At 46.1% G+C, this 20,644-nt stretch overlaps 1 protein-coding gene and 1 pseudogene across 1 annotated transcript in view; one reads left to right on the top strand and one right to left on the bottom strand.

Moving 5' to 3' along the window:
* LOC143651467 (ubiquitin-ribosomal protein eS31 fusion protein pseudogene) overlaps nt 1-6,223 on the top strand; it is a 76,471-nt pseudogene extending 70,248 nt beyond the window's left edge.
* Nucleotides 1-20,644, bottom strand: part of APBA2 (amyloid beta precursor protein binding family A member 2) — a 222,297-nt gene that overhangs the window by 137,553 nt on the left and 64,100 nt on the right. The window lies entirely within an intron of this gene.

Below are 20,644 nucleotides of genomic sequence, written 5' to 3'. Positions count from 1 at the left end.
CTGCCCACTGCCATCCTATCAGGGACCTGCAGCTCTTCCCTGACTCCCAGAGGAGCTGGGTCCCTAGGAGACGTGTCCCATTCACCTTTGCACCCTGGGCAGCCTCTGCAGACTGCACCTGGAGGCCCTCCAAAGGCACAGAATCCTCCACCTGCTTCGGAACAACGGGTGGCAGGTGAACTGTACCTGACACGGTGACTTTCCTTAAGCAAAAGCAGACCCCCATGGCAGATCCATCTGGAACCTGTGCCCGAGAGTTTAATTATAGGGCACCCCGATGGTGGAGGAACCAGGGCTTCAGGCTCTGGCCCACCAGGGGCCAGTCAGTCAGCACTCTTCTCATGTTTACCTTCCTCAACTTCTACAACAGCATTTTAACTCAACAGCCAGGTCACCCGCCACTGGAACCCAGCACCATTTTCCACACTTTCCAAAGGAAAACATAAATGTTCCTTCCTGTGGAACAGTGTGCTCTCCCGGCCCGCATGCTCCCGTTGGCTAAAGCGGGAATGTGTTATTTTAATGATCCCATCTCTGGACAGAGGTTCACCTTACAGACATGCCCCACACAGTTGCCAACGTGGAAACCTGGGAATGCCCTGGGGGGCTTGTGTCCTCTCTCCAGCTGGCTCTGTGTCCCATGGCCAGGACATCTGGGAAGGCTGGCTCCGACCCTGCACTCAGGAATGAACACAAAGCATCAAATACGGCTCAGGCACCCTGGCTTTTCTGTGCAGCCACGACAGCATGGCCATCCCTGACTCTTCCCCTCTCATATATCCCCACCCTCTTTCTACCCCTTCTGCAGGGAGTGTAGCCAGGGCCATGCTCCAGCCCTCTGCCCAGCTGCGTCTCTCAGCCCCACTCCTGCAGCCCCTAGGCCAGCACACTGCCTAGCCATTGGGGATAAACCAGAGATGCCAGAGCCTTCTCTTCCTCTTGGCAATTCACTACCCCTTGGGGAAAAATCTCCAAGCCCTTCTAAGTTTTCAGCAGGAAATCAAACACACAAGTCCCACAGGAGATTAAAAACCTCAGCTCTCCAAGTTTTTGAGGGGGAGGTGAGATACAGGGGGGATGTTGGTTTTCTTACAGCCCAGCTCCCTAGGGGAGATAAGCAAATCCAAAGCCATAGAGATTGCCCCTGAGACTCTGACCACACAGGGAAGACCAGATTCTCTGGGGTGCAGGGGCTCTCGGGGTCCTCAGCCCTTAGGGGCACCACAGAGGAAGTCAGGCCTTTCCTGGTCTTCTGACGACAAAATTCATACGCAGAGCATACGTTGGATAACCAGTCCTTCAGCGCCATGGCTTAACATATCAGGGGGTTCGGTTCTCCCATGAATATTGTTGCTGAGGCAGCTGGCATATGTGGCTTCAGGATTAATTGATCTTCTCACCGGGAGCCGCATCAGCAGCCGCTGTAGATTCTCTAATTATTCCCTGTGCAAATTTCTGGCAATAAAGTAGGGCTGTGGTCACCAGAGCCTTTGAAATGTTGTGCTTCTGAGGACTCAGGAGGCAAAGAGAAATTCTAACTATCGCTTAGAGTGGACAGAGCTTAAACGTGCCAAGCACTTTTGATTGTTATGCCAGGGATGTCGCAGGAAGTCCCAGATAAGGGACTGAGCTTCTGGGCCCAAGGGAGCCCAGGGGGTGGGGGGCAGGGGGACAAGAGCGGAAGCCACTTAGGCTTATAGGAACCTGATCAACCCTGGACAGGAGAGCAACTCTGAGCCTCTACCCAAAGCGGGAGACACTGACCCTGGAGCACAAGAAGGTCCATGGGGGCTGAAGTGACACATGTCAGAAGCTTTCTTAATAAGTATTGTCTTAGCAAAGTGAAGGCAACACTCAACTTCATGAAAGCTGTCCATGGAGGGCGCCTGGGATTGAGGAGCAATGGGGATGAAGGGTTGGAAATTTCTAGCACAGAGCTGGGATGTCTGCGTGGAGTCAAGAAGGCCAATCTTAAGGCTGAGACGGTGAGATCGCATTCAGAGTGGCCGGGAGGACAGAAACACATCACTGCCGTCTTTAGAACTAGGTTTCTTTCTTGCCGCTATGGTCGAGCATCCTCGGGTTGAATGGGCAACGTTGCTCTTTGTAAGGAGCTGGGCCTGGTCAACCCAAGTCTGGGACTGTTTCGTATGTTATGTTTGGATCGTAGAACCAGTGGACTATGGCGAATTTGGGGAACAATAAACCGTATTCAGTGAAATCCTTAAGAGGAGATTCTGACAACAGACAGAGCCCTGGGGTGGATGTGGGAGGGGTCTGTGCAGAGCTCAGGGGCTGGAATGGCAGGGGAGAGCTGGAGTGCATCTAAGGAAAGACAACGCCCACCTGTCAGGGAACCTTTGGGTGGGGCTTCCCTTGGTACCTGCCAACCCTCTTCTCCCTGGCACGGCTGCAGCCAGCACTGAAAAGCCAGGTGTTCTTGGGACTGTCAGCACCTTGCAGGAGGGAGAGCTTGCAATGGAGCTCCCACTCATGAGGCTCTCATAGACCTGCCATGGCCCTGGGGCTCACTTGCACTGGGCTGCATCTCAGAGGGTTACCTGCTCAGGTGCTGGGCAGCCAGGAGAGGTGAGCAGCCCCAGGTAAGCTGCAGGCATAGGAGGTTGCATGGGACCTGGAACTGCAGCTCGGCCAAGCTGCCCGAGGGAGAGGCAGCAGGATGCCACACTGTCCCACAGGCGTGGTAGAAACCACAGAACACCCCAATGGCATATGGCAGGGGGCACTCTCTCCAGGGGTGGAGGACTCCCACTTCCAGATGCGACCTACAGGAACAGCACCCAGAGAACAGAGCAAGATCACTCCAGAGCACAGACAAAAAGCACAGACTCCCCAAGGAGTCAGTCTAGGAACTGGCCCAGTTACAGTGGGGACAGCAGGCACTGGGCTCAGCCACCGGGAGTCCCAGACCACAGAGCCATACCGACCGGGGCAATATGGATCAACCTGGGCTCTCTCTTCAGGTGCATAGTGATGGTAAAGTCCATTTGAATGGTTACCAAAGCAGCTGTTTACAAATAAAATGTTTAAATTCTGAATAACTGAAGCCCCAAGCTAACTGCAAGGTCAAGTCTGCAATTGCTAATAACTAGAGACATGAAAAGCTATTCTTTTTCTCCTTCTAGGCAAGAAGCTGCATCTTCAGAATAAAAAGCTTTCACATCCCACATCTACTTTGTACAAATGTTTAGGGAGCAAATTGGATTTAGAGTCAGTCTTCAAAGGTCTCAAAGTTTCAAAAGCAATTGTTTTGCTTGGGAAGGTAGCTTCTAAGCACACAATTGAAGATAGTCAATTAGGAACAGCATAAAAATTGCTATCATTAAAATGGTTAAAAACCTACATCCTTGGAAACTTATCTTTTGAGGTCAGGAGGTGAGTGGCCCTGCAGGATGCTTGGCTTTGCTACCTGCTCCGGGCTGCTGGGGCTATTTCAGATTTCTCACCTTGGAAAGAGCCTCACCTGTGCCCTGAACTTGGCCATGGAGACTCTTTATTGGCAATTAGTTTGGTAAGTCGGACTAATTCTTTCAAGGGGACTATTTGTCTTAAATGACGATAGCATCCAACTCAGAATGCAAGCTGAGATTGAAGATTCAGTGTATTATTTTGATCCATTTCAAGACCCAGAAATTTGCTCTGAAACCAAAGTGGTTGTCATGGTCAACATCTCTAAGTTGGCCAACTTTTTCTATTTACTTTTTTTTTCTTTTTTAGAGAAGGTTTTAATTTACAGAAACCTCATGCAGAAACTGCAGAACTCCCATATACCCACCCTCCTCACCCCAGTTTTTCCTGTTATTAATCGTTTACATTCACGTGGTATGTTTGTTGCAATTGATGACCCAACACTATGGTAGTTATATTATTAAAGAAGAAAGTCCATAGTTTACATTAAGGTTCACTCTTCATGTTGTATAGCCCTCTGGGTTTTTAAAACATTTTATTGTGGTGGCATATCTGGGTTTGCTTTTGTGTGAAATACTCCATGAGGCTCTCCCAAATAAAACTAAGAGTGCCTTACAACGGTATTGAGCTAATTTGTTACTGTTGGGGTTGAAGCCTGCTGCACTATGACCCAGCTGTTGTTAATCCTTTATAAATTTGTCCTTGTGGAGCCTGTGGTGTTCACGGACAGAAACACGGCCCTCTTCTTGGGAGTATTTTTTTTACATCATAATATTGGATATATTTCTCTAATAATCCCAGACATTGGTAATGATTTTGATTTTGGAAGTTCTTGCCTGGCTCTGGTCCATGCAACCTAGAGGAATTAAACACTTGAATACTGTGCTACACCTGCCCACAGGGCTGGTAAAAGGCAAGGATGAAGGGACAGGAAAGGCTCTCAATGGGGGCTTGGCCAGATCTGTGCTGGAACCGAGAGAATGAAGAACTAGACGGAGCTTTAGACTTGCCCCTCAAAGAGCCTGCACTTCCCAGGCTCCCCCATCATTATCACTCTCTCCTAAATAAATAGGTTTCTATGTTTGCTTCAAGGAGTTGATGCCTTCCAACTCCCTGGAATCCCCAGGTGGAGGGTGGGATTTTGTTTTCCTTTGGGCAGCTCAAGGGTGCTGACAGGGGTGCCCCATACAGCTTGGAGCCAAAAGCTGTGGATGAGGCCACAATACCCACACATGGTCGTATATTGCCATAGGAAGTCAGCACATCAATGCTGACTTAACCCATGCAGTGTTTACTCTGGCAGGCATGGATTCACAGATGTGAATCTTCTAACCCCCCCAGCACCACTCTGACCTCAGGAGTGTCGTCACCATCCCCATTCTACATATGAGGAAACTGAAGCCTGTAAAAGCCACGTGGGAAATGCTGGAGCTGGGATTTAAATCCTGGAGCATTATCGTGGGCAAAAGAAACAAGAAGATATTTAGAATATATGCATTGAAAAAGGACTGGACTGATCAATAAGAAAATGGCAAGCCACACAACAGAAAAAAAAAAAAAAGCACAACACATAAGAACTGGTAATCCACGGAATAGGAAGCATGCTTGGCCAATATGCAAAGATGCCCCACCTCACTGAGAGGCCTGGAAATGCCAATTAAGATGCCATATAGAGACCACTCACATTCATCAGACTGTTACAAATGTAAAACCTCTGAGAATACCAAGTGTTGCCAAGGAAAAAGAAATTGGGAACTCATTAGGACACCACTCTGGAAAACAAACTTGTCTGCGTTTAGAAAATTTGTAGATGCTTACACTCTATCCCACAGTAATTCCAATCCTTACTAAATATTCTAGACAAGTCTGGCTCACCTTCGCAAAGAGACACACAGTGAAGTATTCAGAACAGCCTTGTTTGTTATAGAAAAAACTGGAAACCTTCTAAATGTCCATCATGGAGAAGAGATAAACAGTATCATGTTCATACCGTGAAATGCCATGGAACGGTGAACGTGTATGAACTGCAGCTACACGTTTTAAGGTGGATGAATCTCATTACTGTAATATCAAGCCAAAAAAAGGCATGCTACAGAAATCATTTATGCAATGCTTGAACACGTGGAAAAGTAATATGTGTAGTGCATTTACAAATGTAGTGAGTAATAAAAAAGTATCAAACTCTGGCCAGCGGTTGCCTCTGTGTGGGAAACAGGGAATTGCAACTGGGAAGGGGCTTCAACTGTGTCAGAAATTGTGATGGCTTAAAGCATATCCACAAATTCTTTGACACTCCCCTCAAAACATGGGGCCTGGTGCGGTGGAGCTGCCACCAAGATGCAGGTTATCATAAAAAACCTTCTAGAGAAAGACTATTTCTCTTGAGGTTGAACCCTCAGATACAACAGAAGATGTGAAAGGCAAGATGGAGGATAAGGAAGGATTTCCTCCTGATCAGCAGAGACTGAATTCTGCTGGTAAGAAAATGGAAGATGGACATAACCTTGTTAAAAGGAGTCCACTCTTCATCTTGTCTTGAGACTCTGAGGTGACGCTAAGGAAAGAAAGAAGACGTCTTATACTACTCCCAAGATGAATAAGCTAAGAGAAAGAAGGTTAAGCTGGCTGTCCTGAAATACTATAAAATGGATGAGAATGGGAAAATTAGTCCCCTTTGTCGAAAGTGCCCTTCAGATGAACGTGACATTGGAGTTTTTATGGCCAGCCTCTTCGATAACATCACTGTGGCAAGTGTTGTCTGACTTACTGCTCCAGAAAACCAGAAGACAAGTAATTGCATGTGAATTAATAAAAAACATGAACTAACATTTGAAAACACACGAACACACACACACACACAAAAAAAACATGGGGCGTAATTCCCCTCTTCTTGTGTGTGAGCTGGATGTAGTAACTTGCTTCCAGTGAGAAAAATAAGGCAGAGTGATGGCATGTATCTGCTGAGACTATGTCATAAAAGGCTTGACAACTTCCTATAGTTTTACACATTTTTTTTAATTGAGGGGAAATTCACATAACATACAATTATTCATTTGAAAGTGGTGGCTTCCTCTTTACTCTCTCTTGGATCACTCAGTCTGGGGAATGCAGTTGCTATGTTGTGAGGACACTCAAGCAGCCCTATGGAGAAATCCAGCAGGGGAGGCACTGTGGCTTCCAGCTAGCACCATGGGAAGTGGATGCTGGAGGTGGGTCCTCCAGCCCCAGCTGAGCTTTCAACTGCAGTCTAGCCCCCAGCTTGACCTGGAGCTGGAACCCCCCAGCCAAGCCCCTCTAAGATTCCTGACCAGAAGACGCTACATGTGCAAAGATAAACGTTTATTATTTTATACTGTTAAGTTCTGGCATAATGTATTCAACAGAAATGGATCATCAGTACAGGTCATGAGGACTAAGGTGTGTCATATTATTCTGTTCACGTGAAATATTTTAGACCCAAAATTTAATTTAAAAAAAAAGATGAATAAAAACTAAGAAGGAGCTTTATTCAGAGTTTCTATTTAGTTTGATTGTAAAGTTTTGGTGATGGGTGGTAATGATGATGGCACAATGAAGTGAATGTAACAAAGATTTTAAAGAAAAAACAACATAGGACTGCATAACACAAATAGTGAGCCCTTTTGTAAATGATGGACGCTAGTTAATAATACAATTATTAAAATGTTCTTTCATGGATTGAAACAAATATACTAAATTAATGCAAGGCGTTAATAAGATAGTGGTATATGGGACTCTATTTTATGCTTGACTTTCCTTAATTGCAAACTTACAACTTTTCTAATTAAAAAAAAATCACACACAAAAAACTAAAAAGGAATAGATGAGTGGCCAGTAGTGACCTACTGAGTATGGGCTGAGCCAGTGGCACTCTTTGACAAGCGAGACTGGGTAAAGGGCCAGGCATCCACTGCGTCCCTGGAGAGGAGTAGACCAGGTAATGTGTTAAAAGGAGCTGTAATAGACAAGTGACTGACCAATACTACTACGGAAATGCTGTCTGCTGATCATTCACCATTGCTTTAGTTTCCTGGGCTGCCCACGCAAATACCATGCAATGGGTTGGCTTAAACCAGGGGAATTTAAGACTCACGGTTTTGAGGCTAGGAAAAAGTCCAAATCAAGGCATCATCAAAGCAATGTTCTCTTCCTAAAATTGGTGTTCTAGTTGGCCGCCCATGATCTGTGGTCCTGGGCCCCTCAGTCACATGACAATGTACATGGTGGCCTCTCCTGGTCTCTCCCTTCTATTCCAGGTTCCAATGACCCTCAGCTTCTTGCTTCTTCCAAAGGTTTTCTCTTGGTCTGACTTTCATTCTGCTTTTAAAGGACTCCAGTAATAGGGTTAAGACTCATCCTGATTGGAGTGGGCCACAATTCAATCGAAGTAGGCTCATCAAAAAGTCTTACTTATAATGAGTTCACACACACAGGAATGGATTAAGTTTTAGAAAATGTTTTTCTGGAGTACATAGAGTTCCAAACCACCACAGTTATCCTGTGAGTCCTACACTTGAGTCAGGTTGACCCTCTAGTTTATAAATGAAAAGGACTGGTGCGGAAAGGCAAGGGTCCGTGATAAGCAGGGGCTTTGATGGTTTTGGGTGACCAGGGACTGGCTTCTGTCCTCGGTGAGACAAGAATTTAGAAAAGTTCTATATACGGGGTAGAGGGTCTTGGGGAGCTATGATTGGATGGGGGAGGAGGGAAGGGAGGATTTTCTGAATTAGAATAAGGTGGCATTTTGGGCTAAGAGAGTAGTATGTGCTTGAACTTGGGTCTTGGTGTGAGGATTGGGGCTGGGTTTGCAGCAAGCAGGGTAGTCCACCTCCTCGATTGCCCTTCCCATGTCCCCCACAAAAATATATGTTGAAATCTTAATCCGCATTCCTGTGGGTATGAATCTATTTGTAAATAGGACCTTTTGAAGTTGTTATTATTAGTTAAGGTATGGCCAACTTGAATCAGGATGTGTAGGTCTTAACCCATAGAACTGAATGCCTTATAAACACAGGAAATTGGGAAGCAGAGAATGCCATATAGAGAAGACAGTAGTCAGCAGAAACTGAGTGCTGATCCAAGGAGAGAAAGATCACCAGGTAATGCATGTAGAGAGGCAAACCAAGGAAGTCCAATGAGCTCAGCAAGCGAGCACTGGGCTACTACAGAATTCAAGGAGAAAGCACAGCCTTGCTCATGCCTTGATTTTATCCTTCTTGCCTCTGAAACGGTGAGACAATAAATCGCACGGTGAGCTGTTTATCATGGCAACCCAGGAAAACTAAGATACCAAGTCTTGAAGCCATCAGAGCGGGGCAGCATCTGGTCAATGACATGTCTGTCTCTCCTTCAGGTTTCAGAAAACAAAAGTACCTCGCATTCCGTAAAACCACTGTGAGCTGGTCAGAGCCAACTGATCCTGTGAAAGCAGCCAGCACTAGTCAAATACAGCAGACTCAGTCTGAAACAATCCCAAAGAACCATCTCAGAACTATTCGAGATCACTGATTTTAAGATCTTTTTTTTTAAGAGTGCATGTTTTACCTCACCTCATGTGCTATCTTCCTCAACTGACTCACTCAAGGAAGTTATGTCCAAAACCCATTTTAATGATTTTAATTGAAGCAACGACTTTCCTTGCCTCAATATGACAGTTGAGGCAATATTAATGTCTTGAGGCAATATTAATGTCTAATATATTCCAAGCTTGCACTTCTTTTTTTCTTTTTTAAAAAAAGAGCCCATTGAGCTGACAGAAGAGTTTATACCACCCTTTCAGTGTTCTCCTTTTGACTTCGACTTTTTGGGGAAATGGCCACTGGGAATTTGGGTCCACTAAGGTTTGTTCTCATTGTATGGGACACTCTGGTTGGCCCCTGTGGACCAAGGGAGTAAGAAAATGTGGTGGAAAATGCCCCAGCCACCGCAGGGCAGGGACTCAGAGCTGGAGCAGGTCACACTCCCACACAGTCACTCCAGACCAGAGCACCAAGACAACCTCTGTTTTAGTTTGTTAAAGCTGCCAGAATGCAAGATTCCAGAAACAGAATGGCTTTTAAGTTGCAAGTTTATAGTTCTAAGGCCATTAAAAAAATGTCCAAACTGGGTGGGCCATGGTGGCTCAGCAGGCAGAGTTCTCACCTGCCTGCCTGAGACCCAGGTTCGATTCCCAGTGCCTGCCTATGTGAAAAAAAAAGTCCAAATGGGCATCCAGGGAAAGATACCTTGATTCAAGAAACATCAATGGATCCTGAACTCTTTTGTCAGCTGGGAAGGCAGGTGGCTGGCATCTGCTGGGATCTCTGGCCTCTCAAAGGACTCCACCAGGGGTATTTTCCTTTTGCATCTCCAAAGGTCTCTAGCTGGTTGAGCTCTGTCAGCTCTAAAGCTTTTTCCAAAATGGTTGCTTCTTAGAGGACTCCAGTAAGCAACCCCACCTTGAACAGATGGAGAAACATCTCCATGGAAACCACCTAATCAAAAGGAACCACCCATAATTGGGTGGGTCATATCTCCATGGAAGCAATAAAAAAGATCCTACCCCAAAATACTGAATGAAGATTAAAGAACATGGCTTTCCTGAGGTATACAAGTTTCAAACCAGCACAGCCTCCCAGTGGCCTCCTGCTCTTTCTCATTCCCCAGCTAATCAGCACCCAGGCTCAGGCATGAGCCAGAAGCCAGTGATGTTCCTAAACTCCCCTGTCATTGCCACCCCAAGCTCTGCCCTGAGCAGGACCCTGGGCAGCTGGAGCAGCGGGCAGCCCCACCGTTGAAGCCACCAGGCAGTGGGGGATCCCTGCATCCAGCCCCCAGAGGTGGCAGGAGAGAGTTCAGAGTAGTGCTGCTGAACCAAAGAAGTTGAGATCCTGCCCATTTGCTTAAGAGCTGACCCTAGCATTTCCTTCCACTGCCCTGAGCCCCAGGCTCGCCATCGCAAACACAGCAGACCCACAGGATCCCAAGGCTTCTACTGTCCCTCCCGCGGCTTTCAGGACAACAGTCATCTCTCTTAGGGAGTAAATGGAGGCAGAGAGCCTAAGTCAGGGGGCTGGGTGTAAATGAGGGGCTAACAGGTACTAACTGGGAAACAGGCAGGTTCTGATTATAAAGCCATCAAGCCTCTGCCACGGAGCCCCAGCCTCCAGCAGGCACTGCCTCAAGTTTGTCTAACACATGTGACCCCTCCAGGGGAGGGTCTCCTACCTAGGCTGATCCATGCCTGGCACCCAAGAGGGGTTCAGTGAACATCACCCAATTCTGGAACCCTCCATCTTGCCACTTTTGTCCAACTCCAGCAGCCACACTCCAATCGGCTGAGATCATACCGCACAACCAAAGCATGTCCAGATACCCTCCCAGGATGCCGCACTTCAGAGAAGAAGCTTACTGGCCCAGAGAGAGGAAGGCACCCAGGCAGAGCAGGGTCCTTCCAGCACCTCTTACACCTGAGCAGGAGCCTGGCCCAAACGTAGGAACTGGGGGCCTTCAGATCACAGGGGTGTCCTGTTAAGCTACTGTCAACTGCTTCCCACACATCCCCTGGACCCACGTCCTCCCACTTGTCCTTTATCCTGGGGAACATCAGCTCCCAATGGTTTTCCCAAGAGAAGACAGGATTCTTTCCCTGGGGGAATGGGTAGTAGAGCTCAGCTGCCTGTAGCACTGATGCCAGGCCAGCCCCTGAACCCAGCTGGAGAGTGGCTTAGTGGCCCCTGACCTGCTCCTTGGTGGGGAACTTTGGCAGGAGCTTTGGCAACCCCTTGCCAGCCTCGAAGAGAAGAAGCCAAATTTACATTTGCTGAAAAAAAAACACAAAATTGCTATGCATGGTCCAAAACTGAGTATTTTAGCACAATCCCAGCAGCATCGTCATCTGTGTCAACACTAAAACCAACTCCTCACCACACACGTACCTTAAATACACAGTCTCTCCTCTGGAAAAAGAAAAGCAAAGAAGTGAATTTCATTTTCCAAAAGGGCAAGGCCACCTTGCATGTCACCACCCCCATGCAAAGAGCTGAATAAACTAAACAGGACCAGAATTTTCAATACAAATTTTTGTACTTCACAAACGTCAGGGTTCTCGTACATTTGAGAGACAGCGCTTCCCTTTAGTGTCTACACAGGTGGGATCACACAGCCAGTTCGTGGAGCCAAGATGCAATGACCTTTTGCTTTCCCCCACCCAATACACCTGCGATTCTCAGGGAGGGTCCCCAGGTACCAGAACCTCAACCCAAGATGCAAGGCTGTCCTTAATTTTTTTTTTTTTTTTGTATGATGTATCTGTTGTTTTTCACTTTTATCTAGCAATTCCTACCACCAGGGATCTGGGCTGAAGCTGGCCCATTCCTGAGATCTCCATTTCCGCATCTGTAGAGCAGCTGGATGTCAACCCCTGCCAAGCTCCAGACAAGGCTTCCCAGAGTTCTGGAAGGGCAAATGTTTTCAATACCTCATCAGTGGGTCCTGGAGTTGGTCACAGTTGTCAAATGCCTTTTGCTATTCTTGTGTTTTCACGATAACCTGCTATTTTGTTTTGTTTGGGTCCATCCTTAGCAATTCATTTTCCAATGTCTACACTCTAAGTAAGACATGAGTACTTTGAGGACAAAATATAAATCATCCTTTGTAAAAGCAGATGAATACAGGGTGGTGTGATGGTGGCTCAGTGGCAGAATTCTCACCTGCCACGCTGGAGACCTGAGTTTGATTCCAGATGCCTGCCCATGCTAAAAAAAAAAAAAAAAACCAGATGAATACATAACTGGAATATTCTCACTGAATTGGCCTTAGGAAGAATGGACACTATGGAAGGGAGGGCAGAAAAGAAGAAACTGGACCCATACACAAGGTCAAACAGCTGGATTGAGCTTCATCTGAAATCTATAAGTTTGCATTTTACAATTACACAAGAAAAGGGATCTATGTGCCACTGTGGGATGGGCTTTCTGTTTACTTATATTGAGCATCTTAAAAGATGAACAAACTGAGGCCCAAGGAATGAACATGGCTGCCAGCCCAAAGAGCAACAGAATTAAACCCCAGTTACATGGCATTAAGTTGCGCCTCCTGTCAAAATACTGGGCTGTGTTCAAGGTGATTTAAAGCAGAAACAAAATCCTTAATGCTACATGAGTGTAGAGGCCAGTCCACTATTCAAGTTTTACAAAACTAAAAACCTAGCAAAAATTAAATTTTACTCAACTGGCTTTTTTACTTCTCCAAAACACACAGAACAAATCTAAATGGCACTGGTGATTCTACTGAGTATTTAAGCTGAAAGGCACAGTCCACATTTAACATTTCTGCACAATTTTCCTTTTTCTGAAAGACAGCTTTGACCCAGGTTCACATTCTTGTGCTTATGCAAAACCTCAAGGCAGCTTTCAGAGAAACATTTTCTTTTAATTAGTCCCATAAATAGGCACTGTTTCGGTGACCAGCGGGCTCTGGCTGTGTTATTTTGCTTTTACTCTTTTTTTTTTTAAACTGGTACAAAGAGCCCAGGAAGGATCAGAAAACTACATCTCTTAACCCCACCAGCCACCCCATTTGGAATATGGCCTGCTCTGGTCAATGACCGGGCCAAACCCCTGGGGTCAGAGAGCCCAGGTCCATTTCATTCTCCTTTCAGCCTCCTTGCCAAGGGACTGCACCATCAGCTCACCTACAGCTGAGGACACCTGGCACATCCAGGCTCTCCCTGGGACCAGGACATGTCAAGGGGCAGGGACTTAACTGCCCATGGCTTCCTCCAGGCCCTGCAGCCATTCACACTCTTGGGCACAGTCAGTGCCAGGACTAACTCCAGAAGGATTTTCTATTTCACAACAACCCATTGAGAAAACCACACGACCTCCAGGCTTGGGAGAGAGACCAGCAGCAGACTCTGGGCAGCTGAAGGTTCCAGAAACCCACAGGAATTGCGTGCAACCTGGGGGAGATGTGTCCATCCATCTCTGGAGACCGCCTCTCCTCTGCTGCAGAACTTGGGGAGGCAGGGAGGGTCTGCTTCATCAGAGTCCCCAGTGCCCTCTGTTCTCAGCACCCTGCACCCAGCCCGAGCCCCACGTTCATGTGAGCTGGCCCAGTGCAGCCCAAACCGGCAAGCGGGCCCAGGCCACCTCTACCCGACTCATGGCCCATCCTGGCACCTTAAACTAGCCCCCTCCCTGCCTGGATGCAGCCCACCCCTCCTGAGTCCCCTAGCACTGTTCAGCACACCCCACGGGGACCAGTGTAGCTGCCTTCCCCTGTGGCCCCTTCTCCCTCTTGACTCCCCGGACCCCGCGGTGTGTGTTACCACCATGGAGGGCTCCTCCTGATTCTGCACACGAGTGGGGCCTGGGTGACCCCCAGGGTGTGTCCCACTCTTCTGAGTCCCTGGTGCTTGCCAGATCCTCCCTGGTGCACCCTGAGTAAGGCCACATGAAGGCCTCTGCAATGTTTCCTATATGGAAAGGCCACCTGCTGTCAACTTTTCCTTGGCTGCACGGGTGGGGGACTCTGCTCTAAGGTCAGGAGATGACCTTCCCTGGGGTGAAGGGCAGACACCTCAGCACCCTGAGACATCTCACGGCCCGTGCCCGGCCCCCCGCACCCAGCCGGGGTCTCCCAGAGAGCAGGGGGTCTGCACTAGCTCTTTCCTAACTGTGGTCCAGTGACAATGGGAACTGGTCATCCAGGGGCGAGCGTGGTGGGGAAGGGTGGGCACCCTGGTGCAGATACACCCACACACCTATGTCTGACACCACGGGCAGGAAGGAACTGCCTAAGAATTGGCTGCTAGGCAGGGGGCACAGGGCAGTGAGGGGGAGCAGTGCCAAGAGTGCCCGATGGAGACAATTCTCTGAGGTCTGATGCTTAGGCACAGCACCAGCCATCAGAGGCAGGAAGTGAGTTCCTGGCAGGATTAGAGAAGAAGAAACATACACAGTATGAAGGCTGGAGGGAGATTCCATCAGCCATGGAGAGATGGGGGCAAGAGGGGTGAGTGGGATCCAGAGGCCCAGCCTGGAAACTGAGGTCCCAGGCAGAAGGGTGGATGGGAAGATGCCTGCAGTGCACCCTGGCCCGGGATGCGGCTTGCATGGAGCACTCCTGGGAAGCCAGGCAGGTCACAGCCACCACTGCAGCCCTGGGACTTGCCGCAATCACAAGGAGATGAGGGGGTCGGACTTGGAGGATTTTAAAGATCTTAATATCCCCTGACCTGCTGGGCACAGAGCACTTTGGGCTAATCAAATGCTTTCAGGCCCATTAAACAGCTCAGGCCCGATTCATAATGTGTTCGGAAAAATACAAACCAGCCCATGGGGCCAGCAAAACCCCTGCAACCTCCTGCCGCATTTTGGAGTTGCAGAGACGGAGACTGGTGCCCATTCTCCTGTAACGCTGTGGAGTGCGTCAAGAATATGCCATGCCATGGGCATCCCTGCTGAATTATCACCAAGGGACACGAGTCTCATGTCAAGACAACAAACAAAAACCCTCACGGTTGATTTTGTTACAGTCCACAAGCTGCCAAGATAGCTCTTTTGTGATTTAAAGGAAAAGGAGGAAATTAATCCCCTTTAGAGCATATTAGAAATCATAGTTCCTTTATGCGCACTCAAATGGGATTCGCAGCCTGAAGCAGTCAGGGCTCTCCAGAGAAACAGAACCAACAGAAGCATATACACACATACATATATACTCACATATACATACATGTACACACATATTTATATATTGATGCACGTGTGTTTAGATATTAATATAATATCTATTCCATAGAATAGATATCTTAAAGTACATGTATATATACATTAAGAGATTTTTGTAAGGAATTGGCTCACGCAATTGTGGGGGCTGGCAAGGCTGAATCCCATATGGCAGACCTGAGGCTAGAGATTCCTATAAGAGTGATGTTGAAGTCTTGAGTCCAAATAGCTTAGGCTGGAAACTCCGGGAGGGTGTATTCTTGAGGCAGATTTCTTCCTTTTTCTAAGAACCCTTGGTTCTTGCTCTTAAGGCCTCCAACTGATTGGATGAGTACCCCCCCCAACAACATGGGGGAGGGGAAGCCCCTTTACTTAAAGTTGTCTGATTATAGATGCTAATCCCGTCTATGAACTACTCGACAGTAAGAACTAGACTAGTGTTTGACTAGACAACTGGACACAGTTGACACAAAATTAACCATCCCATAGCCCAACAGATTAACACTGGGGAATGTGTGCCTTCACTTCTGTCCCATCATTAGAATAATCCAATCCCATCCTCTTGTGGGCCAGCTACATGGGGCAGCAGTGAGCTCCCCAGCTGTGCTGGCCCTGATCCCCATTCACCCCAGGAGCCATGCCCCTCCCAACACTACGGAACATTTGGTCATACCTTAGATAAATGGGAGCTTAGAGCACTTGGTCTGCCTTCTACAAAGATTGCTGCAGGTATCTTCCTATCATTTTCTGTAACAGAGAAGATGATGCCCTAGGGGTGAGGGGTCAGGCTCATGGGTAATGCTGCTTATAACTTCCATGCTTCATCATGGTAATGACAAAAACTGGGCATGTGATATGAACATGTTGGTGAAGTATCCAAACCCTTCTTTGGTGAAGGCCCAAGTGGGCAGGGTTTTCCCCTTGGAGTGAGCGGGAGGCTGGAAGGGAGCATGGAAGCCACCCCCAAAAGCCAGCCGCATGCCAGTACTACACATGTCATCCCTAGCTTGGCCTCACTACATCTTGGTGAGACATTTGTTTTTTGTTTTGTCTTCTTCAGGTGTCAGCTTTGGAGAGTGGGGTTCAGGGCATCATGTCTGCATAGCTGCACAGGTCCCAAGTGGTGGGAGGACTGGAAGGTGAACTGAGGTCTTCTTACTCCCTCCCAAGTATGGATGGCAAATGGGGTCAACTCACCCCATCATCAAACTGTTTGAGAAACTTAACGACTGGTCCGAGAGGTACACTGCTTAGCACTTCTGAAACACTGTGAGTCTGATGCATACAGACACTGAAAAGTGGGGCATGTCATGCATACACCTGGAAGCTGCCACACCTTCCCTGATTCTGAAAGGTTCTAGGAGGCTGGTGTGCTGGGCAGAGGCCACCCACCGACACTGGAAGCAGCCCCGGCACCCCAGCAGTAAAGCATACCCAGCATTCATTTTCCTAATGACTTGGGTCCCTCACTTGCAGGAGCCATCGCATTCGTGGAATTGCAAAAGGTTGGATCACAGCCAATGCAATTGGGAAACTTTCATCTAAAGCATCCTGTGTCACAAAGAAATCTCTTCTAAAATGCCCTCAGAGACAGAGTTCAAGTCCAAGGCATGGCTACAGACTACTCATTGTTAGGAAAAGCCTGGAGGCACACACATTCACAAACAAGAAGAAAAATGGTAGTGTCGAAGGAAATGGGCCAGTGACGTGAGGTTTATGTCCCCATTCTGAAGAGACTGTGTGGTGGTTTGGAGGTTTTATGGACCACAGAAATTCATGTTCTTAAAGCCAATCCATTCCCATGGATGCAGGTCCTTTGGGAGTAGGATTTTTTTGGCAAGTAGGATCTTAATTTGAGATGTGACCTCTTCCTTCAGGATGGGTCCTAATCTTCCTATTGGAGTCCTTTATAAGAGGCAAAAGAAGAGAGAAGGCACAGAAAAGAACCCAAGCAAAGCCAAGAGAGCCAGTGAAATTTAAAGAGAAAGACTCTCAGAAGCTCAGAGAGCTAGCCACTGAAGCCAGAAGCTGGAAGCCACAAAACCAGGGAAAAAGAAGAAAGACCAGCAGACATCGTCACGTGCCTCTCCATGGGACAGAGGAGCTGAGGAGCACCGGTAGTTGGTCTTCGGGGAAAAAGCATTGCATTTTTGATGCCTCAATTTGGGCATTTTCATGGCCTAAGAAATGTAAATTATAAGTTAATAAATCCCCACTGTAGAAGCAAACCCATTTCTGGTATATTACATTTCATCAGCTTTGGCAGACTAAAGCAGGCTGTAGCTATTAAGGAAATTTAATCAGTGGTTAAAACCTGCCCAGCAGCAGCCCAGCACATCCAGAAAGTTTACAGACAAGCTTTAGCAAGACCACTAAGGAACAGACCACTCAGTCTTAGGTGGCTCACTGGACAGAGGAGATGAAATGCCAGACACTGAATATTACTAGTGTCATTAATTTCTTAACTAAAATCAGAGAGAGAAGGAGAAAAGTAAATTATAGGCCAAACTCATTTATAAACATAGATGTAAACATTCTAAATAAAACATTAGCCAAGTGAACCCAGCAACTGATAAGCCAACACATCACAATGAAGTATGGGTTTATCCCAGTAATGTCAAGTTGGTGTAATATTAGAAAAACTCTATTAACATAATAGTGTAATTCATCCAATTAAGTGAGCAGCTCAGTGGATGCAGCAAAACCATTTCATATAATTCATCCCACATTCATAATTAAAGGGAAAAATAAAACTCTGCAAATTTGGACCAGAAGGTCTTCCTTAATAGCGAGTGGCCATCTGCCAGAAGCCCACAACCAACCCCATATTTAATGGAGACCATTAGAAACAGCTTCTCCAAGAAGGAAGAAGACGAGAATTCTGTCACTCCTAACCAAAGAAATGAGAAAACAAAAAGAATAAGGGTTGCAAAGAATAAAATTAAACTGTCCTTATTCACAGCTGATTTGCTACCCATGGAGAAAACCCCAGAGATGCTATAAAACACTCAGCGTAGATGCTTCATAGCACATCAACACAGAAACTGAACAACAATCAAAACATACACGTGCACCTGAGTTTGCATGTATGGGGCATAGAGTGGGGGAGGTTGGCCGTGTAACTGGGAGCCCTACAAATTACTGTCATGTAGAATACAGCGCTTATTAAAGCATAAGTAATAAAAACGTGTTAATTTGAAGCTTATGTACATGACTAAAATGCAACAGCTACAAAGGGAGTTACTTAGAAATTAAACCCCAAAAAATGGATTTTTGTTTCAAGAAGAGCATTTTTTTTTACTAAGATTTTCTTAAAGTTCTGGAGCACAGTGATAATAAAAACAGACCGACTAAATGTCATTATTAATGTTGTTGTTAAATTTCATGCAGATGATACAACTGCTTACTGCCTGCATCCAGGAAAGACCACTCCCCTCTTGGCATGCCATGAATTCTAGTAGATTCTTTAAGAAGCGATGGTGGGTACAATATTCTGTTAGCTATTGCAAATTTAAACTGTTTCTCTAAATCCAGTATCTTGCCTTTTAAAGGGCAATTGGCTGGATATAAAATCCTTAGCTCACACTTCCTTTCCTTGAGTTTCTTGAAAGTGTTGTTGAAAGTGTTGTTTCACTGTTGTTTTGCTTCAGATGTAGCTATCCTAAAATCTCATGTCTTCCCAGCTTCATCTTCTTTCCTTTGGAAGCAACTTGGTCTTTTGGTCTGAGGCCTACATAGCATTATCTTTAAAGTCTAATACAAGTATAAGTTTGAGCTGACCATTCCCAGATTGATAATGGACCATTTCCACGTGATTCAGATCTTACTTTCTTTCAGGAAAGCTTCCTTGAAGCACGGTTTAAATATGAATTCTGGTCGATGGTGGACTGAAGCTGTATGAACCTCAGAAAAACACGCTCTTCAAATTAATTTATTTCTGTGGGTGTGAATCAATTGTGAGCAAGGACATTTTGATGAGGTTACTTCAGCTAGGTGTGACCCACCTCAATCAGGATGGGTCTTAATCCTATTACTGGAGTCCTTTATAAACAGAATGAAGTTCAGACAGAGAGAGAGAGCCACAGAAGGAGCAACCAGAAGCTGAAATCAATGGAATCCAGGAGAGAAGAGGGAGGGAAGAAGAGGTTGTCATGTCCCTTGCCACATGACAAGCTAAGGACCAAGGATCACCAGCAGCCAGCCCTAGAATGCCAGAGTCTTCAAAAAGAACAAGCATCACCTTGGTGATACCTTGGTTTAGGCATTTACAGGTATCAAGACAGTCAGCTAGCAAATTCCCATTGTATAAGCCAATCCGTTTAATGATTTTTGTTTGCGCAACCAAGAAAACTAAAACATGTGCCATTGCTTATTTTTCTTCTTCATTGTCTTTAATTATAAGTAAGTTGTATCTTTTGTGTTGGTTTTCTCTGTCAACTTTGTCTTCTCATCCTTTCCATCTCTTTTATTCCTTAATTCTTTTCATTCCTTTCCTCTTTACTAAAGCTGTACATAGAGTTGTAATTAGAGTTGTACATAGAGTTGTAACTACTGTTCCTTGGGAACTTTATACTTTCTACTCATTTCCTATTTGATATTCAATTTCATATTCAATACTATCCATTTTTTAGGTGATTGTATATTCATCCATTTTCAATCTAATTGTTTTTAATTCCTCGGTCTTGTTTTTTTTTTTCACATTTGCAGTTGTTTTTTAATTATGTTTAATTTATGTCCCTTTACTTCTTGGCTGTTTTCAAATTCCTAAATATTTTATTACTTGTGTTCTATTCTTTTTTATTAAATAACATTGTATGGACACCGGATTTGTTTACATTTCTATTTATTTGAGTTAGATTCTCCTGGACCAGCAACAGCAGGAGATTGGGGAGGTGGGATAAATAGGGAAGGATTTGCATAATTTGCTTAGAACCTTAGTTATTTTAATGAGAAACAAGCCTTTCTCATTCCTGTTTTTGGATGCTTGTTATTTCAGTAAGCTCATTGTCTTCAGTTGCTTCCTTCTTCCCTTTTCCCACCTAGCTTCCAAAGGACAACCCTCTTTCCAAGGGATTTCCCTCTTCCAGAAGCAGAATCTCTGATCCCACCCATTTACAAGCCCCACCCAATTTCTGTACTCCCTCATATCTGTTCTTAGTATTTCCTAACAGAGGGTGGAACTGTCCTAGAATTCTCCCCTTGTGATATCAACCCTAACTGACGTCATCCCTGCTCTGATTCCACCAGGACCCACTGCACTCTCCTTTCTTATGCACAAGCCTGATCTGGCTCCGAAAGCCAGTCTCCTGGTCATGGGGACTTAAGCCTCACTTCAACATACACAAATTTTGCTGCATTAACTGTGTCCTATTTATGCTGCAACCATGGACTACAGGAGACTTTATTTTCTCTCCTGGTTGACTGCATGGCTTTCAGGGGGATGCGTGGAATGGTAGCAAATTGTTGGCTGCTATTATCCTACAGGAATC

The sequence above is a fragment of the Tamandua tetradactyla genome, chromosome 12 (genome assembly GCF_023851605.1).
Source record: "Tamandua tetradactyla isolate mTamTet1 chromosome 12, mTamTet1.pri, whole genome shotgun sequence".
Lineage (NCBI taxonomy): Eukaryota > Metazoa > Chordata > Mammalia > Pilosa > Myrmecophagidae > Tamandua > Tamandua tetradactyla.
This window is presented reverse-complemented; position numbering and strand designations above follow the sequence as displayed.